The sequence below is a fragment of the Mobula hypostoma genome, chromosome 7, assembly GCF_963921235.1.
Source record: "Mobula hypostoma chromosome 7, sMobHyp1.1, whole genome shotgun sequence".
NCBI lineage: Eukaryota > Metazoa > Chordata > Chondrichthyes > Myliobatiformes > Myliobatidae > Mobula > Mobula hypostoma.
Window position 1 is genome coordinate 34,950,758 of NC_086103.1, and position 12,609 is coordinate 34,963,366.

Here is a 12,609-nt window from a genome sequence, read left to right on the forward strand (position 1 = left end):
CACAAGAAATGAATCGGAAGGGCTAAAAGAGGCATGAGTTTACCCTAGCAGACAAGGGGAAGGAGAATTTTAAGGGATTCTACAGATATGCTTAGAGCAAAAAGATTACAAGAACTAAAAATGGCCCTCTGGAAGATCAGAATGGAGTCAAAAGAGATGGAGGAGATCTTAAATGATTTATTTGCATCTGTATTTACTCTGGAGACAGAATTTATGGAAGTGAGGCAAAGTGGCATCGACTTCATGAACCCATTACAAATTACAGAGGAGGATGTGTTTGTTGTCATCGCCTAATTAGTGTGGACAAATCCCCAAGGCCTGACAAGGTGTTCCCTCAGACCCTGAGAGAGGCAAGTCCCAAGAATGCCAGGCTAGCAGAGATATTTAAATCATCCTTAGTAACTGGAGAAGTACCAGAGGAAAATAGCCAATATTGTTCTGCTGTTTAAGAAAGGCTCTAATCATAAACCAGGTAATTATCAGTTATTGAGTCTGACACCGGTAGTGTGAAAGTTATTGGAAGGCGTTCTCAGGGACTGTATATATAAGTATTTGAATAGATATCGATATTGACTGATTAAGGATAGTCAACATGGCTTCATGCATTGTAGGTCATGGTCATTTAGAAGGATGAGAGGGGATCTGATTGAAACATATAAGATTATTAAGGGATTGGACACGCTAGAGGCAGGAAACATGTTCCCGATGTTGGGGCAGTCCAGAACCAGAGGCCACAGTTTAAGAATAAGGGGTAGACCATTTAGAACAGAATTGAGGAAAAACTTTTTCACACAGAGGGTTGTGGTTCTGTGGAATGCTCTGCCTCAGAAGGCAAGGGAAGCCAATTCTCTGGATGCTTTCAAGAAAGAGTTAGATAAAGCTCTTAAAGATAGCGGAGTGAAGGGATATGGGAAGAAGGCAGGAAAAGGGTCTGATTGTGGATGATCAGCCATGATCACAGTGAATGGTGGTGCTGGCTTTAAGGGCTGATTGGCCTGCTCCTGCACCTATTGTCTATTGACATGTCTAATCAATTTTATAGAGTTCTTCGAAGGAGTTACCAGGAAATTTGATGAAGGCTACCAGGAAAGTTGATGAAGGCAAGGCAGTGGATGTTGTCTACTTGAACTTCAAGGGGAACACGAGGGGAAACTTCTTCACTCAGAGGGTTGTGAGAGTGTGGAATGAGCTGCCAACAGAAGTAATGCATGTGAGATCAATTTCAATGTTTAAGTGAAGTTTGGATATGTTCCTTAATGGTGGGACTATGGTCCCAGTGCAAGTTGATGGGAGTAGGCAGTTTAAATGGCCCGGCAAGGACTAGATGGGCTGAAAGGCGTGCTTCTGTGCTGTAATTTTCTACAACTCTATGACCCTATTGGGCAGTACACCTGTGGCCAGTGACGATGCAAAGATCATTGCCAAAGGCAGAGCTATCTCTTCCCTCACCTCCAGTAATAAGCTGGGGTATATTCATCTGGCGCTGGGGACTTATTTGTCCCAATGTTTTTCAAAAGTTCCGGCACATCCTCTTTCTTAACGTTGACATTATTCAAGCACATCAGCCTGTTTTAGACATTTCCTAAAAATGTTAAAGTCCTTCTCACTGTAAATACTGAAGCAAAGTATTCATTAAGGTCCTCTCCAACCTCCTCTACTCCAGACACACATTTCCTCTTCTATTCCTGATCAGCCTCAACCTGTATGTTCTAACCTTTGGTTACCACAAAAAAAAATGCCTGGCAAACCTAAAGGCAGTGCTGCATTTGGGTTTGCTTTAGATGTGAAGAGACCAGATCAATCTCCAGCATCCATTCCACCTGCTCTTTGTCCTGCTTCACCCCATTTACAAGAGCCTGCAGAGGTTCTGCGAGCTCAGCAAAGTTTTTCACAAAATTACAACAGTAATTTAGGAGCCCCAAATTCTGAAGGATTCCCTTTACTGGGTACGGCAGGGGAGTTTAAGAAATGAAAACAAAAGAGAATCTGCAGATGCTGCAGATCTAGAGTAACACACACAAAATGCTGGAGGAACTCAGCAGCTCAGGTGGCATCTATGGTAATAAATACACAATCGAGGACTTGGTCTGAAACCCTTCATCAGGACTAGAAGGAAGAGGCAAGAAGCCAGAATAGGAAGGTGGGGGGGGGTGTTGAAGAAGTACATAGCATGTTGTTTACCTGTATTTTCAGAAGACCATAGGAGCAGAATTGTACAATTCAGCCCATCGTGTCTGCTCCATATTCCATCATGGCTGATTTATTATCCCTCTTAATTTCACTCTCCTGTCTGCTCCCCCATTAACTTTGATGCCCTGACTGAATCATGATCCAATGAAACTCCACTTTAAATATACTCCATGACTTGGCCACAACAGCTCTCTGTGGCAATGAATCTGCTAGATTCACTACACCCCCGACAAAGAAATCCTCTTCATCTCTGTTCTAAATGGATGTCCCTCTATTTTCAGACTGTGCCCTCTGGTCTTAGATTCACCCATTCTTTGAAACATCCTGTATTGAACTGCCCTATCTAGGCTTTCGATAGGTTTTAATGAGAACCCACTCATTCTTCTAAATTACAGCGCGTACAGGCAAAGAGCCTTCTCAATCCCACTATTGATGAATCCCACTAAACTCAATCCCACTATTGATGAAGGCCAATGCACCATATGCCTTCTTACCCACAGAGTCAACCTGCATAGCAGCTTTCAGTGTCTTATGGACTGGGACTCCAAGATCCCTCTGATCCTCCACACTGCCAAGAATCTTGCCATTAATGCATATTCTGCCATCATATTTGACCTGCCAAAATGAACCACCTCGCACATACCTGGGTTAAACTCCATCTGCCGCTACTCAGCCCAGTTTTGCATCCTATCAATGTCCTGCTGTAACCTTCACACTGTCCACAATACTCCCAACCTTTGTGTCATGAGCAAATTTACTAACCCATCCCGCCACTTCCTCATCCAAGTCATTTATAAAAATCACTAAGAGCAGGGGTCCCATAACAGATCCCTGAGGCACACAACTGATCACCGACCTCCATGAAGAAGATGACCATATAAAACAACTCTTTGCCTTCTGTGAACAAGCCAATTCTGGATCCACAAAGCAATGACCCCATGCCTCCTTACTTTCTCAATAAGCCTTGTATGGGCTACCTTGTGAAATGCCCTGCTGAAATCCATGTACACTACATCTACTGCTCTACCTTCATCAACGTGTTTAGTCACATCCTCAAAATATTCGATCAGGCTCGTAAGGCATGACCTGCCTTTGACAAAGACATGCTGACTCTTCCTAATCATATGAGCTTCTATAATTCCCTTTATTCCATTGTAATACTGATACATGTGAATAATGTTTCTCCCTCTCAAAACGCAGTATGGATTCAATTATTTCATGATTAATGCCTCCTAAGGGTTCCTTTACCTTAAGTGCCCTGATAAAATTTGGATTATTACACAGCACCCAATCTAAGATAGCCTTTCACTGAGAAGACTCAAGCACAAGCTGCTCTTCAAAGCCATCCCATAGGTATTCAACAAATTCCATCTCTTCGATCCAACACCAACCTGATTTTCCCAATCCCCTCGCATATTGAAGTTCCCCATTTACAATTGTGATATTACTCTTATTACATGCCCTTTCCAGCTCCCTTTGCAATCTCAACCCCACATCTTGGCTCTTTTTTGGAGGCCTATATATGATTCCTATAAGCATTTTTTTTTTTACCCTTGCATTTTCATAACTCTATCCACAAAGATTCGACATTCTCTAACCTATGTCACTTAAAGATGTAATTCTATCTCTGACTAACAGAGCCATGCTGTCTGGCTCATTCTCAGCTGTATCATATTGGTTCCCATCCTACTGCCATACTAGATTAAACCACTCACAACAGCTTTAGCAAACTTGCCCACAAGGACATTGGTCCCCCTTAGATTCAAGTGCAACCCACCCCTTTTGTAAAATCAGACCTCCCCAGAAGAGGTCTCAATGATCCAGAAATCTGAATCCCTGCCTCCTGCTCCAATTCTTCAGCCACACATTTATCTGCCACCTCATTCCTAGGGTTCCTAAGGTTGTCATAGCCGGGGTGGTAATGGGAATAAGCTCCCACTAGGTATAAAGTGCTCCAAATGGTGTGCAACTCCAGCAGCCTCTGACAACCAAGTCCAACTCTTGGCCTTCACGTGTGGCTTAGCTACTGGGCCTGGTGGAACTGCTTCTACTGACAAGAGAAGGGGCAAAGGTGGACCACTGACGCCTCAAACACAGTTGCTTTGGGCAGGTGGGGCTCATCAGCCTTGGATGGCAGCCCGCCTAGGAGAAGAAAAACTCTGATTTTTAACCTCCGCCGATGTTATTTACAACTTCACTCTGGCAACTTCTGCGACGTCACTGGTGCCAAACTGTATCGACACTTGCCCTTCCTTTGGACTACAGGAGTGGTGTGGAGAGGGGGAACCTGTTGTATGGGCAACCAGAGGCGCAAACCCATGATCCTCTGGGATCGTCAGCTGCCTACTACATTCTATTCCTATCCTCACCATTGCATGGTACGGATAGTAATCCCAAGATTATTACCCCTGATTTCCTGCTTCTCAGCTTCCTTCCTAACTCCCTGTATTCTATCTTCAGGACCTCCTCCCTTTTTCTACATATGTTGTTGGTGCCAATATGTACTACAACTTCTGGCTACTCACACTCCCTTTTCAGGATATTGCGTTCAGAAACTTTGGAGACCCTGGCATCCATGTTTCTTTTTTGCATCTACAGAATCGCCTATCTGTCCCCATAACTATAGAGTCCCCTGTTACTGCTGCCATACACATCACAGACTGTTGCAAGAAACAAGGCTGTTATAGTCAGTGATTTTAACTTTCCACATATTGACTGGGACTCCCACACTGTAAAAGAGCTAAATGGGATAGAGTTTGTCACATGTGTTCAGGAAATTTTCCTTAATCAGTCATAGAAGTCCAAACGGGAGAGTGTACGATACTTGATGTCCTGTGAGGGAATGAGACAGGGTAGGTGCCAAAAGTTTGTGTAGGGAAATAATTTGCATCTAGTGATCACAATGCCCTTAGTTTCAAGGTAAATATGGAAAAAGATAGGTCTGGTCCACAGGCTAATTTGGAGAAAACCAATGTTGATGGTATGAGAAAGGATCTGGCAAGTGTGGATTGGGATAGACCGTTTTCTGACAAAGGTGTAGTTGGTAAGAGGGAGGCCTTAAAACATAGAACATAGAATAGTACAGCACAGTACAGGCCCTTCGGCCCACAATGTTGTGCTGACCCTCAAACCCTGCCTCCCATATAAGCCCCCACCTTAGATTCCTCCATATACCTGTCTAGTAGTCTCTTAAACTTCACGAGTGTATCTGCCTCCACCACTGACTCAGGCAGTGCATTCCACACACGAACCACTCTCTGAGTAAAAAACCTTCCTCTACTATCCCCCTTGAACTTCCTACCCCTTACCTTGAAGCCATGTCCTCTTGTATTGAGCAGTGGTGCCCTGGGGAAGAGGTGCTGCCTATCCACTCTATCTATTCCTCTTATTATCTTGTACACCTCTATCATGTCTCCTCTCATCCTCCTTCTCTCCAAAGAGTAAAGCCCTAGCTCCCTTAATCTCTGATCATAATGCATACTTTCTAAACCAGGCAGCATCCTGGTAAATCTCCTCTGTACCCTTTCCAATGCTTCCATATCCTTCCTATAGTGAGGTGACCAGAACTGGACACAATACTCCAAGTGTGACCTAACCAGAGTTTTATAGAGCTGCATCATTACATCGCGACTCTTAAACTCTATCCCTCGACTTATGAAAGCTAACACCCCATAAGCTTTCTTAACTACCCTTTCCACCTGTGAGGCAACTTTCAGGGATCTGTGGACATGTACCCCAAGATCCCTCTGCTCCTCCACACTACCAAGTATCCTGCCATTTACTTTGTACTCTGCCTTAGAGTTTGTCCTTCCAAAGTGTACCACCTCACACTTCTCCGGGGTGAACTCCATCTGCCACTTCTCAGCCCACTTCTGCATCCTATCAATGTCTCTCTGCAATTTTTGACAATCCTCTACACTATCTACAACACCACCAACCTTTGTGTCATCTGCAAACTTGCCAACCCACCCTTCTACACCCACATCCAGGTCGTTAATAACAATCACGAAAAGTAGAGGTCCCAGAACAGATCCTTGTGGGACACCACTAGTCACAATCCTCCAATCTGAATGTACTCCCTCCACCACCACCCTCTGCCTTCTGCAGGCAAGCCAATTCTGAATCCACCTGGCCAAACTTCCCTGGATCCCATGCCTTCTAACTTTCTGAATAAGCCTACCGTGTGGAACCTTGTCAAATGCCTTACTAAAATCCATACAGATCACATCCACTGCACTACCCTCATCTATATGCCTGGTCACCTCCTCAAAGAACTCTATCAGGCTTGTTAGACACGATCTGCCCTTCACAAAGCCATGCTGACTGTCCCTGATCAGATCATGATTCTCTAAATGCCTATAGATCCTATCTCTAAGAATCTTTTCCAACAGCTTTCCCACCACAGACGTGTCTATAATTACCCAGACTATTCCTACTACCTTTTTTGAACAAGGGAACAACATTCGCCTCCCTCCAATCCCCCGGTACCATTCCCGTGGACAACGAGGACATAAAGATCCCAGCCAGAGGCTCAGCAATCTCTTCTCTCGCCTTGTGGAGCAGCCTGGGGAATATTCCGTCAGGCCCCGGGGACTTATCTGTCCTAATGTATTTTAACAACTCCAACACCTCCTCTCCCTTAATATCAGCATGCTCCAGAACATCAACCTCAATCATATTGTCCTCACCATCATCAAGTTCCCTCTCATTGGTGAATACCGAAGAGAAGTATTCATTGAGGACCTCGCTCACTTCCACAGCCTCCAGGCACATCTTCCCATCTTTATCTCTAATCGGTCCTACCTTCACTCCTGTCATCCTTTTTTTCTTCACATAATTGAAGAATGCCTTGGGGTTTTCCTTTATCCTACTCGCCAAGGCCTTCTTATGCCCCTTTCTTGCTCTTCTCAGCCCCTTCTTAAGCTTCTTTCTTGCTTCCCTATATTCCTCAATAGACCCATCTGATCCTTGCTTCCTAAACCTCATGTATGCTGCCTTCTTCCACCTGACTAGATTTTCCACCTCACTTGTCACCCATGGTTCCTTCACCCTACCATTCTTTATCTTCCTCACCGGGACAAATTTATCCCTTACATCCCGCAAGAGATCTTTAAATATCGACCACATGTCCATAGCACATTTCCCTGCAAAAACATCATTCCAATTCACACCTGCAAGTTCTAGCCTTATAGCCTCATAATTTGCCTTTCCCCAATTAAGAATTTTCCTGTGCTCTTCGATTCTATCCTTTTCCAGGATAATTATAAAGGCCAGGGAACGGTGGTCACTGTCCCCCAGATGCTCACCCACTGAGAGATCTGTGACCTCACCCGGTTCATTACCTAGTACTAGATCTAGCATGGCATTCCCCCTGGTCGGCCTGTCCACATACTGTGACAGGAATCCATCCTGGACACACTTAACAAATTCTGCCCCATCTACACCCTTGGAACTAATCAGGTGCCAATCAATGTTAGAGAAGTTAAAGTCACCCATGATAACAACCCTGTTATTTTTGCACCTTTCCAAAATCTGCCTCCCAATCTGCTCCTCTGTATCTCTGCTGCTACCAGGGGGCCTATAGAATACCCCCAGTAGAGTAACTGCTCCCTTCCTGTTCCTGACTTCCACCCATATTGACTCAAAAGAGGATCCTGCTACATTACCCACCCTTTCTGTAGCTGTTATGGTATCCCTGACTAGTAATGCCACCCCTCCTCCCCTTTTTCCGCCCTCTCTATCCCTTTTAAAGCACTGAAATCCAGGAATATTGAGAATCCATTCCTGCCCTGATGCCAGCCAAGTCTCTGTAATGGCCACTACATCATAATTCCACGTATGTATCCAAGCTCTCAGTTCATCACCTTTGTTCCTGATGCTTCTTGCATTGAGGTACACACATTTCAGCCCTTCTACCTTACTGTCTTTACACCGTTTATTCTGCTTCTCTTTCCTCAAAGCCTCTCTGTATGTTAGATCTGGCTTTACTCCATGCACTTCTTTCACTGCTCTATTGCTCTGGGTCCCATACCCCTCGCAAATTAGTTTAAACCCTCCCGAACCATGCTAGCAAACCTACCTGCAAGGATATTGCTCCCCCTCGAGTTCAGGTGCAACCTATCCAATCTGTACAGGTCCCACCTTCCCCAGAAGAGATCCCAATGATCTAAAAATCTAAAACCCTGCTCCCTGCACCTACTCCTCAGCCACGCATTCAACTGCCATCTCCTCCAATTCTTACCATCTCTGTCACGTAGCACTGGCAGCAATCCTGAGAACGTCACCCTTGAGTTCCTGTTCTTCAGCCTTCTGCCTAATTCCCGAAACTCACACTTCAGGACCTCATCCCTCTTCCTGCCTTCAAAAGTGAAACTTTGAGAGTACAAAGCTTGTATGTGCCTGTCAGAATAAAATATAAAAAATAATAGATTTAGGGAACCTTGATTTTCAAGAGATATTAGGCCCTGCTTAAGAAACAAAAAAGGGGTGCATTGCAGGCATAGGCGGGGTGGAACAAATGAGGTGCATGTGGAGTAGAAGAAATTCAAGAATCCTCTTAGAAGGTGAAAAGAAGTCATGAGGTTGCCCTAGCAGACAAGGTGATGGAAAGTTTTAAAGAATCCTACAGATACGTTAAGAGCAAAAGAATTACAAGGGACAATATTGGTCCTTTGCAAGATCAAACTGGTAAGCTCTATGTGGAGCCAAAAGTGATGGGGGAGATCTTAAATGGATTTTTTGCATCTGTATTTACTTGGGATATGAACACAGAGTCTACAGAGTGACGTAAATCCCCATGGCTTGATAAGGTGTTCCCTCAGACCCTGTGGGAGGCAAGTGCAGAAATTGCAGGGGCCCTAGAAGAGGTATTTAAATCATCCTTAGTGAAAGGTAAAATACTGGTAGATTGGTGGATAGCTACTGTTGTAAAGTCACAAGTGAAATCTCAGCTAGTATTTGCCAGAAGACATGGGGGAGACTCAGCTGGAAGAATGTTCTATGGTCTGATGAAACTAAAATTAAGCTTTTTGGCCATCAGACTAAATGCTATGCACGTCATCAAAAACACAGCATCCCTACCATAAAGCATGGTGATGGTTGCATCATGCTGTGGGGATGTTTCACTGCAGCAGGCCCTGGAAGGCTTGTGAAGGTAGAGGGTAAAATGAATACAGCAAAATACAGGGAAATCCTGGAGCAAAACCAATTGCAGTCTGCAAGGCAACTGTGACTTGGGAGAAGATTTGTTTTCCAGCAAGATAATGACCTCAAGCACAAAGCCAAAGCTACACAGGAATGGCTTAAAAACAACGAAGTTAATGTCCTGGAATGGCCAAGTCAGAGTCCAGACCTCAATCCAATTGAGAATTTGTGGCTGGACTTAAAAAGGTCTGTTCACTCATGATCCCCATGCAATCTGACAGAGCTTGAACAGCTTTGTAAAGAAGACTGGAGAAAAATTGCAGTGTCCAGATGTGCAAAGCTGAGAGAGTCCTATTCACACAGACTCGAGGCTGTAATTGCTGCCAAAGGTGCATCTACTAAATACTGACTTGAAGGGGATGAATACTTATGCAATCAATTATTTTGTGTTTCTTATTTGTAATAAATTTAGATCACTTTATAGAGACCTGTTTTCAGTTTGACACGAAAGAGTCTTTTTCTGTTGATCAATGTAAAAAAAGCCAAATTAAATCTACTGTGATTCCACGTTGTAAAACATGAAAACTTCCAAGAGTGGGGAGTGGGGTGAACAGTGATTAGTTTTTATAGGCACTGTATGTCAAATCAAAATGACATTGTCGTAATGAACTGCAATAATAAAGCAAGAAAGGTCTTGTCTTCATTACCCTTGTAATAAGTTTCTAATTAGCCTGGGGTGGGGAGTATTTCATTGCATTCTTAGAAATTTCAAAGAAGTAAATTACTTCTTGTTCCAATATCAAGCAGGTGATTAAAGTGAGTTTCCCATCTCCTCTCCTCACTAAGAATAGAGCAGCCAAATCATCAGCATTGTGGAAATAAACCAAATTGGAAATGACTTGGATATACGTGCAGTGGAAATAGATGTGAGTGCATTTTGGCCTCAGTTACATGAAGTTTCCATGTTTGTTATATTCTTTTGCTGAGTTTCACTATAAACAGAATGTACACTATGCTTTTCAAGAGAATCTGTCACTGATTGTGATCGGGGTATTAACAATGTTCGCAGCAATTGCAGTCTTGTTTCTGCCAGAAAGACTTAATATTCCTTTCCCAAATACCATTGACCAAATGCAAAAACTCTATTGGTAAGTATATGTAGTTCTAATGATTGATTGTTTAATATAAAGTTTTCTGCCCTAAAGGAAAATGCCTTTCATGTAGAAAGTGTTTATAGAGAAGACAAAAGGGTAGAATTCATTTCTTTTGTAAACAGTAATGGAAAACCTGGAGAGAGAGAGAGTTGAGTATAAAATATAGCGCATCCAGCATTTTTGTTTCCAATCTTAAGCATCTGTCGAGTTCAGGACTGATGCAACAGCACAGTGAATAGAGCTGCTTCTTTCCAGTTCTATTGACCCAGATATAGTGAGAGTACTCACTATTTACAGCTGATAGGGCTTAAAGTTTTTGTTTGAGTGTAGAACTTAGCTGTCAACAAGCTCAATACCATCAGATAAGACCATAAGACATAGGAGCAGAATTAAGCCATTCAGTCCATCGACTGCTTTGCTATTCCATCACAGCTGATCTCAGTTCCTACTCAACCCCATTCACCTGTCTTCTCGCCATATCCTTTGATGCCCTGACTGATCAGGAAACGATCTACTTCTGCCTTAAATGTGAAAATTTTTTCCATGAAATGCAGCAGCTGTAAGATTAATGATTTTACATCAGGTGATTAATACATTTTGGCTTAATAAATATATTAGTGTGCACTAGCCCATTATCTCAATAAATAAAAGAAGCGGTTAGAAGGACTGCTTCTCTAATGAGTCTGTGCTCCCATGTGTATTAATTCTCTGTGGGACTAATATTTGTTTTCATTAGACATGTGTTAATGTTATGTGGGAAAATTAAGCACAACCCATTGCATTTTAACAACCAGAACCTATGAATTCCAGAATCCCACGACAAAACGAGTGTCTATCCCAAGAATCAACACATTCCTTGCATTCTTTTCCAATGGACAAAAGAACTTAAGCGTGTAGATCTTACATCAAATGTTTTCTTTCTTTTTTTGTTTTTCTTTTCTGTGATACTCATTCTAAGTTTACAAATGGTCAAAATATTTAAATATTTCATTTCCACATGGTAGATAATTTTGAAATATCTCGCTCTTATTACTGATTAGTCACCTTCATACAACAGTTTTTCTTAAGATAGTTTGGTGTGGATATTTTTTTCAAGTGCGACTTCTATTCCAGTGCTCCTGCATTTCACAACAGAAATGCACTCATCAATAAATGAGCTGTTCAGTAACTTTTGGATTTGCTCCATAAGCATCATCATCCCATTCCAACTTGCACAGCTCACTGCCTAAGGTGATCGATTTGAATGTCCAAGAGTGTTTCAATATTCATTCATTCATGGCTTGGCTTCGCGAACGAAGATTTAGGAAGGGGGCTGCCCACGTCTGCTCCAGGCTCGCTGGTGGCTGACAAGGCCAATATGGGACAGGCAGGTCCGGCCACAGCGTTTGCAATGGTCGGGGAGGATGGTCATAGACGTGGGCGTGTCCTTTGGCCGACGCAATGGTACTTTAGGTGGAGTGCAGTGTGTATGGTACTGGCCCCACCCTTTACAACTGGGGTTCATCTGCCATAGCCTAGCAAGCTGGGACAGTGACAGCGAGGTCCTCGGGTCCTAGGAGTTACGCCGGAGTGTCCTTCTCCTAGGTGGATGGCCTGACAAGGCTGATGAGCCCAGCCTACCCATCCAGTTATACCTCCGGACACTCGGTCGCACCATGATGCAGCAAGCTCGGTGGAAACGGGGGGCACCGACGAGAAGGTGTTTCTACGGACGCAGTAATGTAGGAGAGACCATTTGCAGTTGCCTCCTGCCTAGCAGGCCAGACAGTGACCACGCGATGATCACTACACCGGGAAAGGAGAGGCAATGTATTGTGCGTACACTTTCCCTGGGTGAGAGGGACGTCAGGCCCAGACCTCACCCACTTCAGTATTATCACCAGCTCAATTGCCAGGATATAACCATATTTGCATTGATGGAATAAGAGAAGCTCAACAAGAAATATTCTAACTTGTAAAGGTCACTCCCTAGGGTGATTGATTGATTTGATAGCTAAGATTAGTGGTGACACACTGCATGCAGCTCCAATGGGAATTATTAAATATTCCCACTTAGGACTATTACAGATGAAATCCACAGTCACAGCCATAGGTACTTCAGTAAACAGAATCATTTTAAGAC